This window comes from Elephantulus edwardii, unplaced genomic scaffold (genome assembly GCF_000299155.1).
Source record: "Elephantulus edwardii isolate Elephantulus edwardi_28Jun2011 unplaced genomic scaffold, EleEdw1.0 scaffold00003, whole genome shotgun sequence".
NCBI classification, from domain to species: Eukaryota; Metazoa; Chordata; class Mammalia; order Macroscelidea; family Macroscelididae; genus Elephantulus; species Elephantulus edwardii.
In genome coordinates this window covers 722,272-733,137 of record NW_006399753.1, presented here as the reverse complement: position 1 = coordinate 733,137, position 10,866 = coordinate 722,272, and the positions used below count along the sequence as shown (strand labels likewise).

Sequence of the window (10,866 nt, the reverse complement as noted above, 5' to 3'; positions counted from 1 at the left end):
GGTCTTCGCTCATTAGTGTTCAAGGCCTCAAACCTGTTCCTGAGATGATTCTGAAATTCAGGTGGGATGAAATTAAAGTCATATTTTGGCTCCTGTGGATTGGGTTTAATTTTCCTCAGCTTCAGCTTGAACTTGCATATGAGTAGTTGGTGGTCTGTTCCACAATCAGCTCCTGGCCTAGTTTAATTTTACTGACTCGTTGTTGTTGTTGTTAAATGTCGTCGAGTCATCGGCGACTCATAGTGACTCTATGAATGAAAAGACCTGAACACTTTTATAACTTTCATCATTGCTCCAAGTTCATAGAGTCCAGAGGCAAGCTATTTTGGAATTGGATGCCACTCCTTCTTCCAGGCTTGTTTTAATCAGGGAGCTCCACCAAACACTGTCCACCTTGGGTAATCATCACTGCATTTGGCACATCAGTGTCACAGTGCTCAGCATCACAGCAACCATGAGTTGCCTCTGTACAGCAAATTGACAGACCAGTGCTATACCACCTAGAAGAATGTTTGACAATGTAAGTGAGGTACATAGTACCTTTTGGATATTGTTGTTCGGTACTGTTAACTTTACTGACTCATAAGCACCTGAAAATGTGAACTTGGGTCAGGTGTACCTTAGTCTTTAAACTGACATCCTTGCTCTTAAGTATTTTAAAGAAGTCCTTGACAAGAGATTTACCTAATGCAACATGCCTTTTAATCTGATTGCTGCTACTACCATGGGTGTTAGGGAGAGATGGTGGACTAGCGGTAAGGAGTTGCATTGGAATCCCAGAGGAACGTGGTCCAAATCCACTTGCTGCTCAGTGGGGGGACAATCTCCTTGCGTGCAATTTACGGCCTCTGAAAACCCACTGGAGGGTCAGCTGTGAGTTGGTTCTGACTTGATGGCACCACCACCACCAGCACCTCTTGGTGTTGACTGTGGATCCAAGGAGAATGAAGTACTTGACAACCTCAATCTTTTCTCCATCTTTCATAATGTTGTGGTGAGGATTTTTTTTCCTGATGTTAAGATGCAATCCTAATTGTCTTCATTCAAAACCTATACAGAGAAAGCCACTATGGTACAATGAGCTCCATAGAAACTGCACTGGGCCAAGCACAGAAGGACAGTACTGGGCAATTCTGCGCTTCACAGACAAGAAAAAAAAAACAGTTATGGACAAAGGAGATCCTAAGAAGCTGAGAGGCAGATGGTCATTGTGGGCATTTTTCACGCAAACCTGTCGAGAGGAGCACAGCAAATAGGGGTAAGGTGCTTCTGTCAACGTCTCAGAACTTTCTAAGAAGTGCTGGGAGAGGTGGGAGACCATGTCTGCCAGAGAGAAAGGGGGTCATGAAGACCTGGCAAAGTCAGACAAGGCCCATTAGAGACGTGAAAGACTGCATCTCTCCTGAGGGTCAAACAAAAAAGTTCAAAGACCTCAACGTGTCCAAGAAGCCCCCTTTGGCCTTTTCCTTGTTTTGTTCTGAGTGTTGTCCCAGAATCAAAGGCAAGCATCCAGACATTTCTATCGGTGACGTTGTAAAGGAGATGGGAGGGATGTAGAATATTACTGCTGCATTGACCAGCAGTTCTACAAGAAGGCTACTAAGTTGAAGGAGAAGTCCAAGAAGGACACTTCTGTTTCCAGGGCTAAAGGCAATACTAAAGCAGCCAAATAGGGAGTTGTCAGGGCCAAGAACAGCAAGAAGAAGGAAGAGGAGGGAGATGAAGAAGATGAGGAGACAAGGAAGATGAAGATGATTGATAAGTTTGTTGTAGTGCCAGTTTTTTTCTTGTCTAGAAAGCAGTCCTCAGAACAGAGCAGGAAAACACTACCTGGTTCAGAATCAGGAAGGAAGTGCTTCAGGAATGCATCCTGTCTCCATACCTTTTTAATCTATATGTAGAACAGATCATCCAAGAAGCTGAGCTTTATGCACACCCATGTTTATTGCAGCTTTGTTCACAATAGCAAGGAGTTGGAAACAACCTAAGTGCCCATCAACAAACGAATGGCTAGAGAAGCTGTGGTATATTCGCACAATGGAATACTATGCTGCATTAAAAAACAAGGAACTCATGCAATATTATTCAAAATGGTTGACTCTGGAGAACATTATGCTGAGTGAAATATCCCAGTCACAAAAGGACAAATATGGCATGATGCCACTGTTGTAGAATGGGACTAACCTCGAGGTTGGGGAGAGACTGAGTAAGATGGGTTCAATAATGTATACTGCACTGAAACAGAGGAGGGAGAAAACTGTTTAAAAGAGATATATAACTAGGTATTTCTGTCATCACAGGAGTCTAGAGCGATGGCTACATGGTGGAGGGGACCTGGGGGAGGGTTTGTAAAACAATGAAAGAATCTTTTCTTTTACTTTTCCATAATTTTTGACTCATGTACTTATAACTTGTTAGTCAAATTTGTGTCTTCTAGGTTGCAACACCCCCATGATACATCTTCAAGGATATGAACATGTACGGCCAAGCACAATCAATAAGAGTGCATCTAAATTCCAAAATCAGTCTCCTTAATAGTCTATGTGTTTCCTACTGCCAAAGGGGCCCTTTAGAGTAGTGAGAGAAGATCTTCACCCTGAAACCCACAGCATCCCTTTTCAGCAGGAAGTAGCTAAGAGAATACGCCATCCCCTTTTCCTTATGAATCAGGGTGAAGTCTCTCTCAGGGAGGAGTGATAGGGAATGGCAAAGGACACACCGACAAAGGAGATTAATCAGAACTGACTTTGACAAGTACTGTGGCAATTGGACAATTAAAACAGACATTCGGATGGCGGGGAAGAAGAACAAACTGGGGAGGAGGGTGGAGAGAATGGTGCGGCAATGAAGGAGTGAAAGCCCAGAATCCCTGTGAGTGTTCATTGAAACTAATAAAATTTAATAATAATAAAAAAAAGAAGCTGAGCTTTATGAGGCAGAAGGTGGCATCAGGATTGAAGGAAGACTCATCAACAACCTGCGTTATAGAGATGACACAACCTTGCTTGCTGAAGCTGAGGAGGACCTGACACACTTGCTCCAGAGGGTCAAGGACTGTGGTCTTCAAAATGGATTGAAGTTCAACATCAAGAAGACAATTATTCTCACCACTGGACCAATTGGAAGCACCATGATAGATAGAGATTGAGGTTGTTAACAGTGACAGCTTGCTCAGCTCCACAATCAACACTTTTGGCACCAGCAGTTGGGAAATAGAGAAGTGAATTGCATTAAGTAAATCTACTGTCAGGAACCTTTCCAGAGTACTGAAAAGCAACAATGTCAGTCTAGAACTAGGGTATGCCTACTCCAGGCCATGGTCTTTGTAATTACTTGCTATGCATCATAGAGCTGGATAATGACTAAGGAGGATAGAAGAATAATTGATGCCTTTTAGTTGTGTTGCTGGAGAAGAGTCTTGAACATACCATGGACTGCCAAGAAAACAAATACATCTGTCTTGGAGAGAGTAAAACCAAGTTTCACTTTGGAGGCTAGGATTTTGAAGCTCTGTCTCACATATTTTGGGCTTGTGGCCAGGAGGGACAGATCCTTGAGAAGGCAATCATGCTCAGAAGGGTAGGGGGACAGCACCAGAGAGGAAGACCCTGGATGAGATGGATTGATATAGTGACTGGGGCAATGGGGGTAGGTGTATTGGAGTCAGTGAGACTGGCTCAGGGCAGGGCAGCCTTCAGAGCTATGTACATAGGGTCACTATGAGTCGCAGGTGACATGACAGCACATAACAACAACAACATAAAGCATTTAACTCCCTTGTATACAACTCACTCCTCTCAAAGAAAAAGAAAAATTGACCTGTAAGGCCATATGAGATGTTTGCGGTATTTTTTCATCTACTTTTTATTTCATAATCATAAACTTAATTCTGTGATCCTGCTAAACTTGGAAGAAAGAAAACATGGAGCCCAAAGAGTTGTAGCAAGAGCACAAAAACTGAAGATCATGAAAGCACACTGGGTGTGCAGGGTGACCTCTGGAGGTATGGAAGGAATAGTCTGGGGATTATGGGGAAACATGAACCGCAGATCACATTAGAGAGAGCTGCCCGCAGCCAATGCTAGTTGTTCCTGGACCCACAGCGCTCCATGCCCATGCCTTCTCTCACCTTGCTGATGACTATACGCTTGCCATCCAGCCATTCGGTCTTAGCAGAACAGATGAAAACTGGGAACTGTTTGTATTGAACCCAGCCTTTGTGATGCGCAGGACACCAGCACCTGTGTGCTTCAGGATGAAGTTCTCATCATCAAACTTCTCCGTATAGATGGACTTGTCACGAGTACCATTATGAAGTGTGAAGTCATCACCCTGGCACATACACCCAGGAATTATGCTGTGAAAGCAGAAATTTTTTTCCCCTTCTCATGTTTTTATTCTTTTGCATATGATCATTTTTAATGTGTGTGTGTGTGTGTGTGTGTGTGTGTGTGTGTGTGTGTGTGTGTGTGTGCCGTCAAATTGGATATAACTGGTACAGGAGGAGATTGCCTCTCTGTCTCCAGCCCAGCATCTGGTGGTTTCAAACCACATACCTCTGGGATTGCAGTTCAGCTTCTTGCCACTAGGCCAGTAGAGCGCCCTACATATGATCATTTTTATACATTTTGTTCATGCATGTACATTGAGTTGGTTTTGGTTTGTTTTTTGTTAATAAAATTTTTCTTTTATGTCCATGTATCTTTGGGACCTGTCAGCCATGGCAGTGATCCTGCCTAGCCACGGAAGAGTATGGTCTTGTTTATTGGCAAAGCTGTCATCGTTTAATTGGTATCAGATTCTGACTTGCACAAGTAACATTTTGCCTCTTAAAAACCCAAAGTGTGCCAGGTTATTGAACAGGCTTTTCTAATTGTTAAAATCTTTCTAGGTTGCTGATCTGACTTCACAACCAAGGAAGGAAAAGGCTAAGAGTTCCAGAAAACTTGAGTGCTTGAGAGGGAAGTTTTGTCCTGCATCTTTCATTGAATCACCCAATTTAACTTTAAAGTCTTTTAACTGCTGGTGACTGGATGTTGATGTTCTAGGAAATACCAGTGCCTTATTTTTACCAGAGGAAAGAATTGAGATAAAATGAAGCAGGGATGGTTTTTGTTTGAGTCCCCTGCCCCCCCCCCAAATAAAATTAAAAAAATACTTGTTTTCTTTTATACTGGCTTACTTACAAAGTTTATATACATTGTTCTTCACATCAGATCTTTCCCATTTCCTTTACCCACCCCTCCCTCCACCCATCAAATTGTGTGACCTTATGATTAGCACCCTGCCCATCCACACCCCTCCGCGTCCCCCTTCCCCTCCTTAGGTCCTCATACACACGTTTTACTAGTTCTCTATTTCTATAATAATGGTCTTATACAGTATTTGTCCTTATGGAACAGAGTTAGCTCACTTAGCATAATGCTCTCCAGTCTCTCCCAAGATAGGTAGTAATTTTCAAAACCATTGCTCCTACATGCTGCATAGCATTCCATCTTGTTTATGTACCATAATTTCTCAATCCAGTTGATTGTGGTTGGATATTTGGGCTGTTTCCATGTTCCTATCATGGTGAATAATGCTGCTATGAACATTGTACAAATCTCCGTTTGTGCCTCAGTTCTCATTTTCTCGGGGTACAGTAGTGGAATAGCTGGGTCATATGGAATTTCGATGTTTAGCTTTTTGAGGAAACACCAAACTGCCTTCCAGAGTGGTTGTACCATTTTACAATCCCACCAACAATGTGTAAGTGTGCCAATCTCTCCACATCCTCTCCAATAATTATTACTTGATGTCCTGTTAAACTTTGCCACTGCTACTGGGGTGAGATGGCATCTCACTGTGGTTTTTATTTGCATCTCTTATTGCCAGTGATTGTGAGCATTTCTTTATGTGTCTCTTGGCCTTCCCAATATCTTCCTCTGTGAAAAGTCTTTCCATGACTTTTGTCCCCCATGACTTTTGAAAGCAGTAACTCTTGTAACCTAATCCTTCCTCCTCAGTACTCATAGCTGGAAGTTTTCTGTGTCTTTGGGACTTTATCTGCAAATAGCTCGAAGGAGACGTGGCTGTAAGGTTCACCATCGCTGACAATGTCGAAGTGCTTGGTGGGAGTGACCATGTCTGGATGTGACTGGAACAGACTAGAGTGCTGCAGACGTGGTGGCATCTGTAAAGCAGCAAGACTTGTTTTTAAACTATATAGTATCTGTTTTGTATCGTTAACATGCTGCCGAATATAGATACATTCTAAAGCCCTGTCCTGGTGGTATTTTCAACAATCTTCCCTGGCACAGTGTGGGGTTTGTAAACTGACAAATGTGAAGCAGATTCTTGCTGGTGCACAGCCTAAGTTAGCTTTCTTCGAGGATGTGGTTGCTGGGGTTTTTCCCTTTCATCTTCAGTTGTCTGATGCAGCTTATACAAAATAAGTATTGTTCTGTTTGCAAAAAAGGGAAAAAAAGTTGCAGCAGTTTCCTTGACATTCTGAATGCTTCTAAGTAAACTTTTTTTTTAACTAGGAAAAAACAAAACACAAAGTAACTCCAAAGCCTATGTATACCAAGTAGTAGTTGCAAGACTAGAACTAGGGCACACTGCATGGTTTAAAATCCGAAAAGGAGTGTGTCATCAGAAAAGGAGTGTGTCAGGGTTGTATCCTTTCAATCTGTACACTGAGCCAGTCATTCCAGATATAGGACTGTATGAAGAAGAATGTGGCATCAATATTGAAAGAAGACTAACCAAAACCTGTGTTATGCAGATGACACAACCTTGCTTGCAGAAAGTGAAAAAGACTTGCAGCACTTACTGAAGATGAAAAAAACTATAGCCTTCAATAGGGGTTATATCTCAACAGCAAGGAACGAGTCCAGTTCATAGAGTTTCTTTCACTGACCCTCTCCTTTTGCCAGCAGATGTCCTTCTCCAAGGACCAGCTCCTCCTGACAACATGTCCAAGGCACGTGAGTCAAAGTTTCACCCTCCTTCCTCCAGGACAGACTTGTTTGGTTGAGAACATGCAAATATGTGTATAACATTAACATGGGGACTGGTCCATTTGGCTATCCACTAGCTTAAATTCAGCAGGTCAGAGCAGAATATGGGAATCTCACAATCACTAAGAAAGAAGAAGAAATCAGTTAAAAGAGTTGAGAAGAATGGAAAAAAATGCATGAAATAAATGAACACTGGGGGTGGGGGAATAGCAAACAAGAAGAGAGAGGAAACCAAACAACCTCAGAGGAAGTGCAACCAGAATGTGGCACAGACTGCAAGTGTCAGGAAAAGGACACTGAGTTGGGAAAGGTGGAGGGTCAGTGAAAGAGAGAAAGACCCTCGAGGATATAGGTTGGGCTTATGCATCCTGGAGACTGTGAATTGGTACAGTACAGGATAGGGCAAGGTGCAGGTCTGTTGTTTACAGGGGCAGCTACAAGTTGGTTCTGAGTTGATGGCACAACTACAATATATAAAGGAGGCGCAGGAAAGTAGAGTGTGAAAAGTCCTTCCTCTCACAGAGCAGCTGGTGAATTCGAACTGCGTATCTTTGGACTGATGGCACAGTTCCTTACTGCTAGGCCAGCGGAGCTCCTGCTCCCCTAGATCAGCCCCTGAATTTTCCAAGATAGACATATTTAGGAATTGGATGACCACTGCCTCCTACAGCTCATTGCCATCAAGTCAGAACTGACAGCTGCCCCTTCACTGGACTTCTCAGACTGTAAACGGCACAGGAGATCGCCCACCTTTCTCCCTCGGAGCTGATGGTGAGTCAAGAGAGGTGCAGAGTTCAGGCTGGGGCGCAGGTCTCCCCTGATCGAGTCCAGCACCCGCACTCCCTGCGGACACACAGACAGGGGACAAAACCCTGGGCTTGTGCGCGCTGACCCGCCTCCTGATTGGTTTCCTGGCAGCAGGTGGCACAATTATATATGAATTTGCAGTAACATGGCCATCACAAGACATTAGCCACCCAGGTGAAGCAGAGAGCCCTGAGAGACAGTGTCCGTGTCTGAACTGTTAGGTGACAAGTTCAGACTGAAGTTAGGGTTCAAGGGCTGCTTCCGGAAAACGGTCAATAAAATGCAAGCAGGCAGACAGAATGGTATTTTTCCGTGTTAGCAGGTGCTGAAACCACACATCCTGGTGACCAGTCTTATCGCAGTTACTAATCAGATTCAGTCTCTAAGTATCAGGTTTTACCTATGGAAGAGACCACCGATACTCTGGAGCATGCGCAGAAACACAGCGCTCAGAAGAGGGCTGGCCTCTAAGTAGTTGTTGTAGCCCATCCATTCAGAAACGAATCACAGCTGACCCCCTCTACTAAGTCTTCAAAGGCAGTAAATCACACAGGAGGAGACTGCCCATCTTTCTCCTTTCGGTGCATTGTGAGGTAGGTTTTGGGGGAAAGAAAATGTTCAACAATGAAAAATTAATATACAGATTATAATTTTTTGGGGTTTTTTTTTCAAACATTCTTCTAATTAGTATAGCACTGGTCTGTCCATTTGCTGTACAGAGGTAACTCGTTGTTGCTGTGATGCTGAACACTATGACACTGATGTGTCAAATGCAATAATGGTTACCCACGGTGGACAGTGTTTGGTGGAACTCTCCAATTAAAACAAGCTTGGAAGCAGGAGTGGCATCTACTTCTGAAATAGCTTGCCTCCAGAAATACTATGAACTTGGAGAAATGAAGAAAGTTATAAAAGTGTTCAGGTCTTTCATTCATAGGGTTGCTATGAGCCATCGACAATTTGACGGCACTTAATAACAACAACATAGATATAATCCTTGACTCCAAAGAGCAGCTTAGTTTCATCTTTTCGAAGACAACAGACCTGTTTGTTCTCTTGGTGATCTATACTCTTCTCCAGCATCACAACTAGAAGGCATCAATTTTTCTTCTGTCTTCCTTAGTCATTGTCCAGCTCTGATGCATAGCAAGTAATCACAAAGACAAGGCCTGGATCAAGGGCACCTTTGTCTCTAGACTGACATTATTGCTCTTCAATTTGGAGAGGTCCCTGATAGCAGACTTCCCAATGCAATTTGCCTTTTGATTCCCTGACTGCTGATATTGTTGATGAGTGTTGATTGTAAAGCCAAGCAAGCTAAAATTGTTAACAATCATAATCTCTTCTCCATCTATCATGATGCTACCAATTGCCCCAGTGGTGAGGACCTTTGTTTTCTTAATGTTGAGCTTCAATCCATATTGAAGACTACAGTCCTTGACCTTGTGTAGCAAATGCTTCGGGTCCTCCTCAGTGTCAGCAAGCAAGGTTGTGCCATCTGCATAATGCAGTTTGATGAGTCTTCCTCCAATCCTGATGCCACACTCCACCTAATAAAGTCCAGACTTTTGAATGATCTGTTCCACATATAGATTGTAGAGGTATGGAGAAAGGATACATCCCTGATGCACTCTTTTTTATTATTTAATTATGCAGTGTTTCCTGGGTCTGTTCTGATGATTGCTTCCTGGTCTAAGTATTGGTTTCATATGAGCATAATCAGGTGTTCTGGGATTTCCATTCTTCTCAAGGTTAGCCACAATTCATTGTGACCCACAGGGTCAAATACCTTTGCATAGTCAATAAAACACAAGTAAACATTCTTCTAGTACTCTCCGTTTTCAGCCAAGATCCCTCTGACATTAGCAATGATATCCCTAGTGCTGGGGCCATTACTAAGCCAGCATGTATTTGTGGAAGTTCTCTCTCAATGTACTGTTTCAGTCATTTTTAAAATAATCTTTAGCAGGATTTTGCTTATGTGTGATATTAGTGACAATGTTTGACAATTTACTCTCTGTTGGATCACCTTTTTCAGGAGTGGAAATAAACATGAGTCTCTTCATTCTAGGTCCCTTTATAACAGTGCATTATTTTCTGTTCGGGTAGCTGCGTTGTGAGGTCTTCTTCCTGCCACTCTACCACTTCCCGTCTCCCTTCTGTAAAGTCACTGAGGAAGGACAGAACCCAGTTCAGGCCAAGAAAGTTTATTGAGGAGAAACTAACTGGCTGGCTCTCAAGCAGAAAACCAGCTCCCAGTAAAAGTTAGAGAGGGGTTTTCTATTATCTTACAAGGAACTTGGGGAAGAGGATGCTTGTTTCCTATAAGATAGGGATGTAGGCTGGGGTCTCAGTTAACTATTCCTGGGAAGGCGGGTAGGGTAATTTCACATCCTTGACAGAGAGAAAAAGCACAGCTGCTGCTTCCTGTGATTGGATTTTTTCAGCAGCCATTCTGGGAGAGGAAGGAAAGGGCTCTGCAGTCCTAATACCTTCATAGTATCTTTTCTTCCTCTTTTTTTTTTTAACATTAAAGAGACTTTAATTAGTATCACTTAGTGAATAAAAGTGTCAACATGTCACAGGAAAAACAACTGCTGTCCTGGTTTCAACCCAGCACAGCTAGAAGGGAGCTGTCCCCACCAAGGCTCTGGGTCCCAGTGCAGACACAGGGATTCTCAGTCCAGCTGGGGATGGAGACGGACAGCGAGTCCAGACTGGACTGCAGGATGAATTCCTCGGGTTGGGATAGGAGGCCAATGAGTCTAGGGTGAGCTGGGTGATGACCTTGGAGAGTGGGCAGTTGGACAGTGAATTCCACACTGAGCGAGGGGAATGATGAGCCCACTCCAAGTGGAGCAGCGGGGAGTCGCCCTTGGAGAGCGAGGCTGAGAATTAGTCTCCCAGTGGTGGTAGTAGAGCATGGAGTGGACAGTTGAGTCCAGGCTGATGAGGGGGGAATGGACCTCCCCCAGGATGGAGCAGGAGTGAGCCCCCCAAGGTGGAGGCAGAGAGTGAGGCTGACAGTCCAGGTCCTGACCGGGAGTCCAGGCTGAGC

The 10,866-nt window shown here is 43.6% G+C and overlaps 1 pseudogene; it reads left to right on the top strand.

Moving 5' to 3' along the window:
• Window positions 1-1,166: 1,166 nt before the first annotated feature.
• LOC102844523 lies at window positions 1,167-10,799 on the top strand (annotated as a pseudogene).
• Window positions 10,800-10,866: the final 67 nt, after the last annotated feature.